Source organism: Abramis brama (genome assembly GCF_963993115.1).
Source record: "Abramis brama genome assembly, chromosome: 11".
Lineage (NCBI taxonomy): Eukaryota > Metazoa > Chordata > Actinopteri > Cypriniformes > Leuciscidae > Abramis > Abramis brama.
This window is the reverse complement of record NC_139973.1, coordinates 18,062,115-18,079,340: the sequence shown is the minus strand read 5'-3', so window position 1 is coordinate 18,079,340 and position 17,226 is coordinate 18,062,115. Positions and strand designations below refer to the sequence as shown.

Sequence of the window (17,226 nt, the reverse complement as noted above, 5' to 3'; positions counted from 1 at the left end):
ATTAATAAATAGTATACATTTGCCAACCAGTCGACCTGAAATTCATGAAATATTATACTGTTGTCCTGAGAACAATTTTTTTGTTTGTTAAAATCTCCCTTTATTATATTTTGACCTTTGCCTTAATAAAATGTGATTTCATTTCTGTTCACTTGTTTTACTAACAGCTATAGTTTTAGTTTGCAGCATCAAAAAAGAAAAAGAAAAAAGGAAAGGATAGCCACCATAGCAATAATATCATATCACGCATGTGTTGTGTTTTCAGGTTTTATGGGGACTTTCCATAGACAATGATTTTATACTGTACAAACTGTATATTATATCCCCTTACTCTAAACCGATCACAGAAAACATTCTTTATTTTTACATAAAATAAATAAATAAACCATCATTTAGTATGACTTATAAGCCGTTTTCCTCATTGGGATCACAAAATTTTCCCACAAGGACAAGGATTTCGGATAGTGTCCCCATAATGTTACCAGGACACACACACGCATATACATTATATATATTATATATATATACACACACACACAATGCTTCCACTCTAACAAATTTTAGTCAAATTTTATTTGCATTCTCCCTTATGAAGTTTTTACAGTAAGTTGGCCCACTGAATGTCTTTCTGTTCAGACCACAGCTGGCTGAATGAATCAAAATAAGCATTTCATTTTATATATTTGTAACAAAATGTAACACTGATCCCTTAAATGCAGTGCTTGCAGCAGACACAAAGAGGACAGCATCCAGGCTTTAATAAATGGTGACACAACACATGATGAATAACCACAGTTATTACACTGTTTGCACAAATAATATAAATACACCCGGCCGTTATGACGAAGAGATATTGCATGAGAGCTGCATGGCTGAGACTGCCATACATGGGCAAATTTCTGTGACTGTGTGTAAGTGTGTGTGTGTGCTGCCGGCTGGAATTTCGCCCTCTGACGTCACTGCCTGTTACTCTCCTAGATTTGGGAAAAAGAAGTTTCACTTTAAGTGGGGATTTGAAAGTCTGTGATTCCTAGAAAGAGAGGTAAGATAACTATTAAAGCTTTCGAGGGGCGGCTCCATGCGCTGAAACGCCGATCGCAGGCCCGGGACAGCGCAGCGTTGTTAATGCGCGAGAGCTTCACAGCTCGAACTATTTTTTTTGACAACTATATGTTCTTCAGTGAGAGATTCGAGCTGTGCCATTGAAATGGAGGGCGTGGGATTGCTAGAAGGAGGGGGGCGAACTTTGTTTCTTGTATTTACATCGCAGCCGTAACATTTGAGCGAACATTTAGATTCAGGTGTCGGCGTACTTTGAATACGATTAGTAGATACTTGTTGCAAATGAACTTCTGAAACGGGTTCGTGTTGTGATTCAGAAACATTCTTGCGCTGTTGTGTTTCTTTTGAAGAATGCGGAAGTAAATAGGCTGGAGGGTTCGTGTGCAGGAGGATTGTAACAGAGACGTGGCTTCTGCTTACAACAGCAACAGATATGAAAGATTAGTGATGGCCATGTGCTTTGCTAGCGTTGTTACATTCAAATGTCAGTGTGATGCGGCACAACTTACACTGGAGTTTTGTAACGGATTATGTGTACTTGTTTACAGGTTAATAGAGGGAATACCTGAATGTTACATTGACAATTTTGTGATTTAAAATCGTTTGCATTGATGGACAGATGGATTATGTAGCTCTCGAGATAGACATGCTACCTTGAATTCTCTGCAAACACACACACACACACACACACACACACACACACACACACACACACACAATGTTCCTGACGCAAATGTTGATCTTTGTCCACACACACACACACACACACACACACACACACACACACACACACACACACACACACACACACACACACACACGCACATGCACACACATCCCCCAAATTATATTTATTTATATTTTATAGATCTATATTTTGGTCCATGTCTCAAGTTTCAGTATTATGTTTTTTACACTCTTTTACATTAGGCTATTGAAACCATAGCATGAAAGCTCTGGTAATTTGGGTGCAGGTTGAAACAGAAATACACTTGATGGTTTGAATATCAGTCTGGGTGATTTGAGCCTGTTGCTTTTAAACCGCTCCTTAAACCACACTATGGAGGTAGTTAAGATGCACCCAGTGTTGACTGTTTAGACAACCTTGTGAATTTGCAGTTTGAATTTGAAGTTTAATATGCAATTTGTTGTGAGTTGCGCTTTGTAGCGGCCTATTGATCTTCATCAGACTTCAGCAAACCAACTCTACGGTGATAATATGGGTTTGTTTTGTCAGTGTAGCCCTGTCATTCATGGGTTTAATTGCTGAAATAGAATGTTTCTATTTACTTTTGAAAGTAAATGTGATTTTGATGTTCATAATGATTTATCTTTTGGTAAAGCATTAATCCAATGCTGTAATCTGAGCATTTAGTCCAATATGGACTACTCTATTGTGTGTGCAACTAATAGTATGAACAGAATCCTCTCCTGAAAGACATTTTCTTGTCAGAAAAGCAAATATCTCCATTTCAAGTCATCCAAAATGTCTAGAATATAGACATTGTTCATCTTAAAAGTAGCTACAGTAAGTGCTCAAATATTTATCTGTTTCCTTACAAAGAAGACATTCAGAATTCTACTTTGATATGAATCTCTAATCAATAACATCAAGGCATCCCAGCCATCAAACTGAATAATTTCTGACAACCCCCCCACAGCCTCCCCCCAAAAAGTTTTAACTCCAAACTACATCTCCCCCAACAGCAGGCATTAAAAAAGAGGACATGTCTGACAGGCTAGTGATGCTTAAAGTTAAAAGATGAATCCTGCCTTTGAGCCTAGTCTTCCATGCTCACTCCTTTGACTGTCGGTTTGCCATTAGTGCAGACTTTCTATGAATATTGACTCTGTGCCGTATGACTGTAGGTTACTGTAGGATCAAAATATCGTGCCTTCTTTCTGTTGCTATGGAGACTCCATCATCAGGTGCTGTCTGGAGCAAGAGTGACAACCGAAAGTTATAAATACACAAAGAAACAAAGCAATTATAGTGAGCATATAATATAATGGATTTATGCAACAGTTAATCCTGGTGTCATGAACAATTCACTTCAGTTATTGAATCAAGTCCTAGACCCCAGAGCCTTTCCATTGTAAAATAATATTTATTGGGAGCTACATTCAGTGCCTGTTTAGAATAATATGTATTAATAGCTAATATTTTTAATAGGCCTGTAAAGAGGGACACACACCATACGAGAAGCGTGTTGTCACAGCTAGTACATAGCACAGGCATCGCACATATAATACACAATTCTGTACGTTGTACAACGTTCAAAGGTCAGTTTGTTTAAAAAAAAAAAGTTTTTTAAAGAAATTAATGTTTGTATTCAGCAACTGTTTTCAACGTTAATGATTAGAAAGGTTTCTTGGGCACTAAAAACATTACCCAAGCTGAATGGTGCAGAAGACTTTTGTGGAGCAGCTCTATTCAATATTTGATGCTCATTGCCAACTATTTTTACATTTAAATGACCTTTGCTGTCATTTGTTGCTTATTCGTATTTGATCTTTAATTACACATCTCAAAACGATTATCCAACTGTAATACTTTAAATTATAATGTTGTGATGCCTAAAAATATTGCTTTAATTTAATTTTTTTTTTTTTTTTTAAAATATTAATTAATAATCAGCCATTTATCAGTTTTCAGTCATAACATTGAAATAATTTTCAGCTTGAATTGGCCAGAATTTAGATTTTGCCACATCCCTTGTTCTTTTGGAAATGTTTTTGTTTGCGGAGCACAAATAAGTGAAATAACTAGCCACGTTTTATCTGTAATTTCAGTTACTGAATATTAACTTTTGCATAAAAGCAATATCCCAGTCCTGGATTTCAGCACGGCTGTGATTACAGTAACTTCGGCCTTGTGCCTACAGCTGAATCAGATTTGACTTTGTTTAAATTAGTCTGACATTAATGTGTTCCATCTGAAAGCGTAATTTGCTCAATGAACAAGTTTTGAACAAAGCTATAATTTCCAATGTGTCTCAGTCCTCTGACAAATTCAGTAGTTTGATAGAACAGCTGCACTTCTGCTCCATTTTTCTACTGTTGCACTCCAATTTCCAAGAGGCATAGTGAGGACGGATCTGTGTAGTTTAAGTACACAGGAAACAGACATGCAGGATGAGAGGTGGATGAATGAGTGTACAGTGACTCTGTCCTTTAGGATGTGATGTGGAACCGGCTCCGGACCGCGAGACGGATGATGCAGCGGTCGCTCGCGCGGTTATGATTTACAGCAGGCTTGTGCTCATTTCTCACTGCGCTCATTGACACAGCAGTATAAGGAACGCTGCTCGACTAAAAGTCAGCTGCGCTGTGACTTTGATCTCCCTCTGAACTCTGGGTAATCAAGCTTCCTCACATTCCCTTCAAGTGCTCACAAGGAGAAAGACAGATTGCCACATTAGCATACAAGGCTAAGAAGACACCTGCAGCCGTAAAAAGGACATGCAGTGTTTTAGCCAGAGGTAGAAAGAGGAAGGAGCGAGCCGATAAGAGGAAGGACAGCTGAGATGTGTTCACACACATTTAGAAACACGAGCATCGTATGCTTATTACCACGGCCGGACAGGCCTACTCGATTTATGTGGATTAAACGCTGTCGTCCTGGTTATTTTTGATGAAGTGTTTAATCTCTCTCTTTTATAGAACCTTCAAATTTCCTTTGGTCCACTGTCCATTGATAACCAAATAGTATTTGGCCAAGTATTGCCCGCATCCTCCCTTTTCTTTGTCAAATACCAGTCCTGTGAAGCCTGGTTTATACTCGCTGCATCCACACAAGCGTGAAGGTGCACACGGCAAAAATGACATCATCGCGTGGCGGTGTGCACAACATTTTTTGTAAATTTGTGCGCGCCTCTGCTTCCGTAGATGCACAATTTCGAGGTGCTTCTTGCTGAGCATGTATACGTCTGTACCTTATCGGCACCCGGTTTGCGCTTGTTTACAGAGGTGTTTAAAGACTTTGTTTAAAGATTGCTTGCATGTACAAAATTAGCCTACAATAGATTATTTTTTATTGAAAATAAAGGTCCAAGTTAAATAAAAAACTGTTCATGAAAGTAGAAAATATTTAGTATTCATTAATAATATTTATTTGTTGTTTATTTATTTATTTCTTTTTTTTGCAAGTTATGTTTTTGGTATTTTTGTGCCTTTATTTGATAGGACAGTAGAGATTTTGACAGGAAAGCATGGGGTGTAGAGAGAGGGCAAGTGGATCGGCAAAGGACCTCGAGCTGGGAATCGAACTCGGGTCGCCGGAGGCGCAGTTGCGCTATATATATTTTTTGTTTAATTTTGTTACATACATTTGTTCTCATATCCATATATTTTGTTTTAATGTCACAATCTTTTACACAATTCTTTGTGATGTAATAAAAAACAAACATCGTCATGTGTGTACTTTACTACTTCTCATCGCTGCTTCCTGATGGTTTAGGAAAATAACGCAGTCGCCCCCTGTCGTTTCAAAGAATAGTAGGCTACAACGGCGAGCGTGTCAAGTATAAACACGTGTCCGTTTAGGGAGGTGCGCACGAAGTCAGCGGAGGTTTGCAGTGTGGAGTCAGGCGAAAGTATAAGCAAGGGTTAAGTCAGCATTCTTTTATGAAGCTGCTTGACGTTTTTAAAGTCCAAAGTCGTCTTCGGCCGTCCGCGTTCCGCGACGATCCGCGCACCGTCCACGTGTCGTTATTTTCGTCATCAGGAGGGTGTGCGGACGTCCGCGGAACGTCCAGGGCTTCCAGTTATGAACTATTAGATCAGATCGACTATAGTTGTTCTGACAACCCACTGACTTGATTTTAAAAATATTCACATCCTTAATAAGTGTTTTTCTACACTTGGTTGAGCGTAGGCTATGCAAACTGTGCTATGATTAGCTCTTAAGATGCAGCAAGATAATGACACCTCTTTATATATGGCCATATTACAGACTTACAGAATGCAAAAATAATTTACATCTAATTTGCAATCAATAGTTTGGTCTCGTTTTTTCTAAACATTCTTAAAACTATACATTTGCTTCCTATGTAAAAAAAAAAAAAAAAAAAAAAAAAAAAATATATATATATATATATAATATATATATATATAACTATTTCTTTATTTCTTTATTTCTTTGCATTTCAGGCCAGGTTCTCTTTTCTTTGTCTTTGTAGTGTGCTTTTCTTTGTAGTTGGAGTCTCAGACACCCCAAGCTGTTTTTGTTAGCACAATAGGAGTGATGATTTTCTGGCTGTTGTGATTCATCCATCTCAGATTTTTTTTTTTTTTGTAGACACGTGATGTTCCTTGAAAGGGTGCAACATTCGCAGATTATTTAGTCATTAAGTAATAAGCCTTAATTGCTATGGTTGATCTAGAGGGCAGAATAATTCTGAGATGCATCAAGAATTAATGATAACACACATTTATTTAATACTTTTTTTTACATTTATTTTTATTTTTTATTTATTTATTTATTTCTTTTTACATACATGTAATGTTACATTTATGTAATATTGTATACTAAAAGTCCATGTGAAAAAGAGCAGAATAATTTTTTACTATTTATTTATTCATTCATTTAAGTTATTTTATATATGTACTATGTACTATTACATTTAAGTCATTTTGTATAAGACAATTAAATTATATTTTTAGAAACAGGATATCTGCACTCGGAAGTTTAGGCTTCCGTTAGTTGACCAAGCAGGCATGACTAATGGATAAAGCTGATAATCTCAACTGACCACATGTTGCCTGAAGTATCTATTCCTAAATTGTATCAGCATGGAATCCCATCACATTTTATACAGGGATACATCTCAAAAATATATGCAAAAATAATCCAAGTCCCACAGTGATGTGCTCAGTTGTGGGTTGTGCCGGCCAGCTCTCCTCTGAGTGAGTGCTGGGCCACAGTTAATTAGGCTTCTTTAATCACCTGAAGTCACTCTCTCTGACACTGTTTACCCCCCCGTAAATGGGTTATTATTACTTCTACAATCCCCTCTGTGGTTTCAGGCATTAAAGGGCTATTTTAGCTCTGCTAAGTGAAACCCTGTCGAAATGCACTAATAACGAAATACCAGCCTTCTCTGCCTGGACTAACCATCATTTGCTTTGTGTTGAATTTCTAAAGACTTCTGTTTTGTATAAACAATTCTCTTGTCTGCAAAAGATTAGACGTTCAGGGCTTGAATATGTTTTAATTACATACGCTATCTTTTATGATTGTGATATCACGGAGCTCTGCTCTTTACGTGAGGCAATCAATGAGATTAATTTCACGATTCTGTTTATTCGTCTATGAATGTAACCTAGTTTTTTTTGTGGCTTTCAAATTAAGCTTGGCACGGCGACGGTATATGGATGGAAACATCTGCGCACAAGTGACCCCCCGTGACCTGTGTATGTGTTGAGCATAAGCCAGTTATCTGTTAATGTGTTGACTGTTTTATATTATAGGGTCAGATCTGGTCTTGTCTTGTTGTACCTTATTAACCAAACTCACAGTCACAGCTACAGCTTATCAGCAGAAGATGTTAAACGACTCAGCATTCTCAGAAAACGCTCTGCTCTTTTAAAACAGGATGCTGTATTTCTCCCAAAAAGCTGATAATGATAATAATCATCACACTACACAGAATACAGGTTTACTCACAGGTCTAATAATGATCTCTGTCAGAAAATGAACAACCGCTTTTCACAGGAAAATGGGCTTTTGATGTGAAATAGATACATCGTTTTTTGGCTTTTGAGTGGATAGCAATACCTCTTAGCCGATTTGGATGGAGCACTTGAAGCTCTCTGTCGTTATGACAGTCCTTTGTTGTACGTTCAAGCTAGACATTCACTGCTCATATATTTTGTGCACTCATGCTGAACCACTATGCACTTCAGTTTGCTTATATGTGAGTCCCAATGAATATTGACCTGTATGAATGTTGATCTCTTGCTTATAGAAAGCTATTGTGGCACAGAAGATTGTTCTGTAAAGGTGATACAGGAATCAGGTGTTTTGCTTGTATTTGTTTTATGAAAAAGTATAGAAATAGGCTGCCTAAGTGCTCTAGATCCAGAGCGTCACTCCCAGTGTCCATGTTTGGTCAGTCCCTGCAGTATGTTCTGTACATGGAAGTAGCGTAGGACAACCATTCCATCCCTTTGCTCAGAGCGCTGATAAAACAAAGGAGTGATTCCATGCTGACAAGGGATAGTTTGTCTCTTACTCACCCTCATTTCACTAACACAAAAGGAGATATCTGGGTGAATCTCACAAGGAGGCTCATATTTTGCCACAAAATCATAAAAATCATAATAATAAAATAATTATATATTTTTAATTAAAATAAACATTTCATTTATTTACTTTTTTTGCATTGGGACAATATTTTCATGACAATTACATCAGGAAAAAAAAATGGATGCAATTAAAAGTAGTTATCCAAAGCTTTGTGTATGGATAAGATGGAAATTTCAGGGAAAGTCACTCTGTGTGACAATTCATTTTTTTAAATGCATGTTATTGATCTATTGGGAATGATTCATCCATGTATGTTTCATAAAAAAAATAATAATGACATATAATTTTTAATCAAAATGTCGTAACTCGATCTTCTGGTTCTGGTGATGTATCTTGGACTTCTCCAATCATTTGGTCCGCTAAACCCTGCTCCTTTCTCGAATCAACTGCAAACTCGCATTTAGTTCTACCTATATCCAATCAGCAACTGATGGATAGAACCAAGTCACCGTCATACATTTTTTTCCCTGTTAATTTGTTTCACCCATTTGTATGCCACTATATGGAAGAAAATATCTTTTACTACTTCTGTTTCAGAGTGACTTTAATATAGTCAAAAAAGTGAAGACAAAGTTGTGATTATTTAAATATGAATATATTCATTCATACATTTTACTCCACATACATAAATAAATATGATTTGGTGTGGTATGCATTGTATCAAGTTCAGTTGTGTGTTTGTGTGGGTCAGCAGCATAGTGCTGTCTGAGGGTCTTGTGGTTCAGTTGTGTTGTCCTCACTGTAGGCATTCGAGACTACTTTTAGAGACTGTGGTTTGTCTTATTCTTGTAGGCCATTGTAAGTGTGTCAGCCCCCCTCTTAAATAACTCACAGCAATTATCATTGTTATTCTGCAAATGGTACGAACCACAAACTTGGCTTCTATATGACTCTGGCCAGTGAAAAAGAGTGGCATTCCAGACCGAAAAAAGCAAGCCGAATCAAATTTTGCCCCCAATCTTTCACGTTTTTTATTTCCATATTTGGAAATGTTTACCTCCTCATGACTCCACAGTGCAGCAGGAAGAAGCACTATGAGTCATTTGAACAGCATAAGGGCCTGGCTGTAGGTCCTCCTCACTGAGGGCTTCTCTCTAGTCCATAGACACACGGGATGCTGTGAGTATACTCTTCTCTTCTCTTCTCTTCTCTTCTCTTCTCTTCTCTTCTCTTCTCTTCTCTTCTCTTCTCTCCTCTCCTCTCCTCTCCTCTCCTCTCCTCTCCTCTCCTCTCCTCTCCTCTCCTCTCCTCTCCTCTCCTCTCCTCTCCTCTCCTCTCCTCTCCTCTCCTCTCCTCTCCTCTCCTCTCCTCTCCTCTCCTCTCCTCTCCTCTCCTCTCCTCTCCTCTCCTCTCCTCTCCTCTCCTCTCCTCTCCTCTCCTCTCCTCTCCTCTCCTCTCCTCTCCTCTCCATGTTTACATGTTAACCTTGTGGCACATTGCTCTACCCTTTGCAGATGCGCTATACACAGCGGAAGTATATCTTAAAACAAGCAGTAGAGGCTGTTGGTTATGGCCTTCATTTTCTTGGGTGTATTTGTTGGTAGAAGCCACCTCACTTTTTCCAGTTTTTTTTTTTGTGGGTCATTTTTGAATTATATGTATATTTTGTCATATACAAATGTACAGTTCATTTAAAGTACTTTGCACAACATATTTGTGTGCTTGCTTTCACTGTAACTGTCTGGGCTTTATTGATTGGGTTTTTATTGTGCTGTGCTTTGTGCTGTGCTCTGAGATAGCTTTGCATTTTATATGGTTATGTGACTCTTGTCTTTGTTTGGTAATATTTGCTGAGGAGATATATTTGTGGAATGTGTTACTCATGGTGTGAAGAACTACTGTCAAGTATGTTGAGCTATTCTTCCTTTAAAGGGAAACTTTAAAAAGCTCAAATACAGGGTTGCGGGACGTTTTATTTACATTAAGAAGGAATGCATTTGTACAGGCAGGACATTGTGTTTCTCTAACCGTGTTCTATATAGGCCACTATTCTGTAGGAGTCTCATACTCAAACTTCCCGGGGACCATTAGCCCCCTAACATTATATGTCATCCATACAATAAATACTATTGTTTTTAATACCATGAAGTTTAACTAAGTACAGTTATTACGCACAGACATAGCTTGACATAGTTGAACGTCTCATCTCCCTCAAGCATACTTCGCTCCATGTTTAGTGAAGTAATGACGCATGAGATTGTAATTCCTTCCTTATGAACTGCATTTTTCTCTTGAACATTAAGCAGGTATCAGTCCCATTAAAGGATTAGTTCACTTTCAAATGAAAATTAGCCCATGATCTACTCACCCTCAAGCCATCTTAGGTGTATATGACTTTCTTCTTTCAGACGAATACAATCGGAGTTATATTAAAAAAATATCCTGGCTCTTCCAAGTTTTATAATGGCAGTGGATTGCAACCAACAGATTGAAGCTCAAAAACGTGCATCCATCCATCGTAAACGAACTCCACACGGCTCCAGGGGGTTAATAAAGGCCTTCTGAAGCAAAACGATGAGTTTGTGTAAGAAAAATATTCATATTTAACACATAACAAAGTAAAATTCTAGCTTCTGGCCAAACGACCATACGCAGTATACTTGCCCCAAATGCACAACTTACGAAATTTATGACGTCAGAAGTAGCGTAGTGCGTCATGGCGTAGCGTAAATATCAGCAGTACGTTGCATTACTCGCATCAGTTGCGCTTTACACTTAAGTGGAATCCGTATGTTCGTTTGGCCGGAAGCTAGTTATTTTACTTCATAAAGTTTTAAATATGAACATCTTTCTTACACAAACTCATCGCTTTGCTTCAGAAGGCCTTTATTAACCCCCTGGAGCCGTGTGGAGTTCGTTTACGATGGATGGATGCACATTTTTTGAGCTTCAATCTGTTGGTTGCAATCCACTGCCATTATAAAACTTGAAAGAGCCAGGATGTTTTTTTAATATAACTCCGATTGTATTCATCTGAAAGAAGAAAGATGACACCTAAGATGGCTTGAGAGTGAGTAAATCATGGGCTAATTTTAATTTGAAAGTGAACTAATCCTTTAAGAGACCAGGTCTGGCTTTAAAGTAGTGGTCTGAAGTTACAAAATGTATATAATATTAAAGGGTCATGAAACCCTAAACCAAAATTTCTGAGATTTTAACAGAGGTATGTGTGTTGAACACCATTGAAGACAATGTTAGCATTTGTTAGATTTAATAGTAGGGGGAAAATGGTTACATTTTAGTTTTTATATGCTATTTTCGTCTTCCGGGTTTAAAATCTTCATTGTGTCCACGTCACAGGCTGAGCACTATAGTACTTTGATGACTCATCGGTGTCTCATAATTATTAATGAGACTGAGTTTTTTATCCAATGAGAAGACACTTTCTCTTAATTATTCATGACACCACGTGGAACTTTCCAATGACAGACATGTCAAACTATGATATCGCGTAGTAGATGAGAGAGGTAATGATGGGACGCGCGTTTGTTTTCGTGGTGCAAAAGTTCCAGTGCATCTTTCCCCGCGATGCTGCCCGGGATGGACTCTGACTGCGGGCGGCTGGTTGGCCATCAACCACGGACACATCTAAACTATGTGTGTGTGTGTGTAGCAACCATTCAACGGGAGAATGGTGGACTTCGGCCTTGTACACCAATGCAGGTTTCGTCTTGCGAGTGATGCGGTCCCGAGGACTTTTCTATCGCTTCAGAGGTGTGTGTGTGTGTGTCTAAAATGTAACCCTGACCGTTTTACTTGCCTTCTGTTAAATCACTCGTTATTAAAATTTAGATATTTCGATAATACCTCAATTGTATGGAACGTATGCTTAATTTGTGCAAATTTCTATGTCACTGTACATCTTTATTATGTGGGTTTAGGGGGCGCGTAGATCAAGGATATGTAGGCTACTGAACGGTTTTTTTAAGCGATTTTTTTTATTTATTTTCAAATATATGCATTTATAGTGTGTATATAAACAAATATATATTTTATAATGACATAATTATACATAGGCCTATACATGTGCATTTATATGTTTTAAATACAATTATAAGGTGTCAGTGTATTTCATTAGACTATAACTTTGCCAGCTATAAAAAAATCTAGCATTTCCTCACGTTTTACCACTGATTTTTAGTGACAGTCGATGACAGTTTCCCCCCTCTCCCCTGCCGTGCCATACCACACCCTCTCCCCTCCCTTCTTCTCACAGCCACCACGCCCAATTAAGTTGCATTTTTCAAAAAGATTGTGAGCTAGACTTGAGCTGAAAGAGGGGGGTGTTGTGACCCTTTAACTAAGATTAATAAATGCTGAAGAAGTATTGTTCGTTCTTAGTTCATGTTAACTGAGGTAGTTAACTAATGTTTACTAATGAACCTTATTGTAAAGTGTTACCATCATCTTGTATGGTGCTGTCTGGTTGTGGTTTTTTGACCCTTTTTTCTATTGGTTGTTAGAAAGAGAGGTTAAAAAGGCAAAGAGGTGTTACATCCTGGAAGTTGCATGGGTTTGGATCCTTTTCTATTCATGGAGGATAATATCTTGCGCCAAAAATGTAGGTTATCTTTGTTTGGTTAAGGTATTTGTGAATACAAATGAAGCATAGCTCACTGTCACCACATTTGGAGTACAACATATCTGTGGAGTCTTACCAGTTAAGTAGTAACCTTAAGCCTTAACCCAGGGGTGTCCAAACTCGCTCCTGGAGGGTCACTGTCCTGCAGAGTGTAGCTGCAACTTGCCTCAACTTGCCTGAGTACGCCGTCACTTTTGCATAGTTTGTGCTTGCTGTTTAATAATCATTTGAAACTTTACAAACTGGCAGCTCCAGTAGTGATGAAAACATTTATCTTGAACTCTGTCATGGAAACTAGCATGTGTAAGCCTTAATTAAACAATTTTATAATCAATTGAAAAGGAATTTATAGCCGTATGATATTATGCTGTAGCCACATTGGACCAGCGATTTGGAAATGGATGGATGGATGATTCACACGCCATCTTCTGGCGAGACACAGGAATTCATTCAACGTGACCGTCACAGTGCATTTTGGGTATTCTCTAGTCGTTGAGTGTATCTGTTGTACACTCATTGCGATGCAATATGGGATTGAATGAGTGCACTCGATAAGAGTCGACTATGGTTTCGGATACAACTACAAATTGCTGTCCCCTCAAATAGTGCCCTATTTAAGGGTATAGGGGGAGGTTTTGGACACAGCTCTTGATTAGCTGGTTTAGGTGTGTTTGATTGGGTTTGAAGCCAAACTCTGCAAGGCAGTGGCTTTACAGGAGCAGGATTGGACACCCCTGCCTCAACCTTCTGGAATTTTACTTTGCAGTTGGTAAATCTACCAGTATTTCTGCTCAGTTTTATAGAAATGTCTAATCACACAGCATCCCACCTCCTTTATTCTTGACCACAAGTATGGCAACAGTTTAGATACTTCCTGGCTTTTTATACCTTCACATTCCTCTGGTACCACACCATAGTTGTGGCAGCGAAAGGTAGACCTTAATGGGATTTTCCATAGCCGTGAGGTGAGATAAACTCGACTTTAATGATAGAACGGTGTGATAATCTCATTACTTTTCGCTCAACAGTACTGAAGGGTCTTCATATCCAGTGCTGGTTGGCTTCAGGCAGAGTTGTCTTGTCTTAATTCAGTTTGGAGCCAGTGCAAGCAGCAGCTGGAGCACTTGGCGTCAGTCAAAACATTTTATTATTCACAAATCATCGCTTTGTACCAAAGTCTTTCTTAACTTTTGTTTTATTCATTCATGCCCTGAAATGTGTGGTGACTCATCTTGTTAGCTGATGGTTAACATTTGATATTTTTTTTAATTAGTGTGAGGGCAATAACAAGTGCTTCCATTAAACGGCACGTTGGATTGCTAACCTTCCTTTTAAAAGGCGGACAGGGGATTTGTTTTAAAAGAAGTGTGGAACCTCCCTCGTAATGAATGGTCTTGTTGTTAGGTTCTTATTTTACAAGAAATTTGTAATATTTATTTTATGACACTTCTTTCAACCCAGGCTCATTGGAAATATGTGCCTGTGGCGACATTTCTGGAAAAGGATATTAAATTGCTTGTTGCACGTTTTGCGACACTTAGATAAAATGCAATTGCAAGAAATAAAATCAGAATTGTGAGATATAAACTCGCAATTGTAAGAAAAAGTCAGAATTGTGAGCTGACTCTCCTGCAATTCTGACTTTTATCAGAATTATTAGATGTAAAGTGAGAATTGTGGGATGTAAACACAATTACGAGAAAGAAAGCCTGAATTGCGAGATGCAAATTTGCGATTGTCTCACAATCGCAAGTTTGCATCTCACAATTCAGACTTTTTAAGTTGGAATTGTAAGATAAAAAGTCGCAATTATCTTTTTAGAGAGAATGAGTATGAGAAGGGTGTCAATTGCGTTGGCAGCCCTGCTTTAAAACCATACTTTTCCTTACAAGCTGAATTCCAATGTTTCCATTGTACATGCAATACACTTAAAAATTTAGCACATACATACATGGCTATAGGGCCATGGCAATGACAAATTCTTGTTCACTACAGCTGAATGTTTATGTTTAACCACCTTGCAAGACGATTAAAAGAAATGTGCAAATGTGTTAAAAGAGATTAGATTTTTTTAAGCACTGATTGCTTGTGGAGCTATAAGGGATACATTTAGGTTATTTATTTATTTATTTGTTATTTTACATTGTTATAATTGTAATTGTTTTATTGAACAGTGGTATTTTTTTTTATATTTCCATGTTTTTTTGATTTATTTTTTGATTTACTTTTTTTTAATAAAAGCTCCTTTTTGCCACAGCTTTGGTTTTTGCCTACAATACATGGTTACATAGTTAAATCACGATAGCATATGGCCTCTTATGGCCTATTTACTTTTACTGTATTATTTTTAATCAAACAGCTCATGTGGATTTTTGATTTTTTAAATATTTAATACATACTTTGTGGGACTATGCAGAAAGCAATAGGTCATAATCATAGAGCCCATTAGCACTTTTTAATCTGACGTAAAGCCACGCAGTCTTTAGGTCAGATTAAAAGTGCCAATATCTAACAGTCATCATTATCACCCCTCGCTGCAAAGGCGCAGTTTTGTGATCTGCCAAAAAAGGCATTATCCTCCACCCCTGTGGGGCTCAGCCTCAGCCCTGTTCTTTTGGTATCAGAGGTCATTGGCAGATTAATTTCTTCTGACGCACAGGCTGTATGTTAATGGAGCCCGGCTCAAAAGGTTGCATGTGCCATACTAACAGATGCCATTTTACTAGTCCTGCTATTTTGTTATTAGGCTTGTTGGCTTAAAAACAGAGCAACCCAAAAGCCTAGATCATAGCCTCAGAGGAGAGGTAGATCTTGGCCTGTTAAATTATATCTTGCTGAGAGACGCAACCAGAGTAGCTGTGCTATTTGTTTCTGCACCAGCACTGTGCCAGCCATTCCTGTGCCTCATTGGCTTTAGGATGGATCAACGAGATGGACCCATTTCTGGAAAACATTTTCAGGCTTAAATATGGAGCTTTTTAGAGCTAAACAAAGTGACAAATTCACTGCTTTGGTTGTAGCTGTGGAAAAAATGTGAACCAACCATTTACATTTTTTGTGTGAAAATGAGTCCTATGGCTTTTTAAGAGCTAAAACTCATCACATCATAAACTTGAAAATTATATTTGATAGAAATAACCCCTGGCAATCAATCTTTGAAACAATTCATACATTTTTAAAATGTTATTCTAGAAATACTATTATTTTTACTATTTTTATTTTAGTAAATTGTACTTTTTTTTCATAACCTTAACCAATGTTGTCATGCACATTCTGTAATTTTTGTAATTTTCTGCTTCCGCGTTTTGTCTCAGCCAGCCCAGTTACATCCGATGCTGCGCCATTTTTGCATTCGGTGGAGATGATGGCAAATTACACTTGCTGTTTACAAGAACTTCCAGCCGTTAACGTGAATGATGTTAACAATATTGTGAGGCAGTTAGCGGTCACACCTAGTAAGAAAGTAAGAAAAGAAAAGAAAAGTAAGAGAGTAAGAAAGAGAAGGGCTTTAAATTATATATTTCGAGCTACATCGACAACTTTGAGGGTGAGTATTCTCTCATTTCATGCGAAATCCGACTAGCGAATCGGTTTCTAAAATCGTTGTCTCCGTTTCTGAGAAAATGAATTTTATGAAAGTTTTGCGGCTAGTACACTTCGCTATAGAACTCACTATGCGTAAGTAAAGACGCTGGCTGAGATTCTACCGGAAATACGTCAGCAGCGTTCGTGCATAGAGCGTATTGGGCGGACATTTTTCGCCACCTGAGCAAAAACATTCTTTATACCAGAATGTATAAACGTATGTACAGCGTATGTAAACACACACACAAAAAAAAAATAGTTTCATCATGCTGCCATTTCTACGTTATTTGACCCTTGATGTAACTTAGTGGTATTAAATCATATTTTTTAAAACAAGAAGTTAATTAAGAAGTCATTAAATGAAGCACATTTTAGGTTACCTGAGAATTTTGTAGGCTACCAGATTTGAGTACCAGTCATTATTTATCATTTAAAATCATTTACAAAATCTCCTGCAGGACAGTCCAATTCTTTACAGTAATATAGTAAAAGCAGTTACACTGACATGGTTTGGGAGAACAATAAAGTGTTTTTGTACAGTCAATTATTGGCCACAGGCAGCATTAAACCATCAAAATTAAATGATTGTTTATTGCTTATGAATTTCCAATATTTTCTTTATCAGGGGTTTTCAAACTTTTTAATGGCAAGGAGCCCTAAACAATCCCCTTGTGAGATCAATTCTGTG

General features: G+C 37.8%; 1 protein-coding gene across 2 annotated transcripts in view; it reads left to right on the top strand.

Annotated features, from left to right (window-relative positions):
* Positions 1-844: 844 nt before the first annotated feature.
* Positions 845-17,226, top strand: part of lpp (LIM domain containing preferred translocation partner in lipoma) — a 206,374-nt gene continuing 189,992 nt past the window's right edge. Inside the window, exons 1-2 of one of the 2 annotated variants that reach the window (XM_084129510.1) lie at positions 910-1,042; positions 9,387-9,490. The gene's annotated coding sequence lies outside the window, so the exon portion shown is untranslated. Of the gene's footprint in view, positions 1,043-9,386; positions 9,491-17,226 lie in introns of both variants that reach the window. The other variant, XM_084129509.1, reaches the window with a different exon arrangement.